The sequence below is a fragment of the Frankliniella occidentalis genome, unplaced genomic scaffold (genome assembly GCF_000697945.3).
Source record: "Frankliniella occidentalis isolate FOCC.00 unplaced genomic scaffold, Focc_3.1 Scaffold180, whole genome shotgun sequence".
In the NCBI taxonomy this organism is placed as follows: Eukaryota; Metazoa; Arthropoda; class Insecta; order Thysanoptera; family Thripidae; genus Frankliniella; species Frankliniella occidentalis.
In genome coordinates this window covers 30,862-31,186 of record NW_026267306.1, presented here as the reverse complement: position 1 = coordinate 31,186, position 325 = coordinate 30,862, and positions in this window count along the sequence as shown.

The following is a 325-nucleotide window of genomic DNA, read 5'->3' as shown; positions in this document are numbered from 1 at the left end:
TTGTACTAAAGGCGACCCTAGATTAATTAAATCTAGTAAGACCTTTTTAAAGGATGAAAATGTTGCCAATCGGAAGGTAATATAATCTTGCGTCGTGTAAAATTGATATCTCAAGTCAAAACGTACACTTGAAAAAAGAAAACAATTTTATGGGTGACCTCTTCTCAATTGAGTTGAGGGACTTGTTGCACACATCACCTTTTTTTTCATTTTGACGAGACGACGATAGCTTTGGACCAACCATTCATTCATTGAGAGGCCCCGGCGCGGTTCGTGGTGGGGCGGGGCGTGGTGGGGCGTGGTGGGGCGTGGTGGGGCGTGGTGG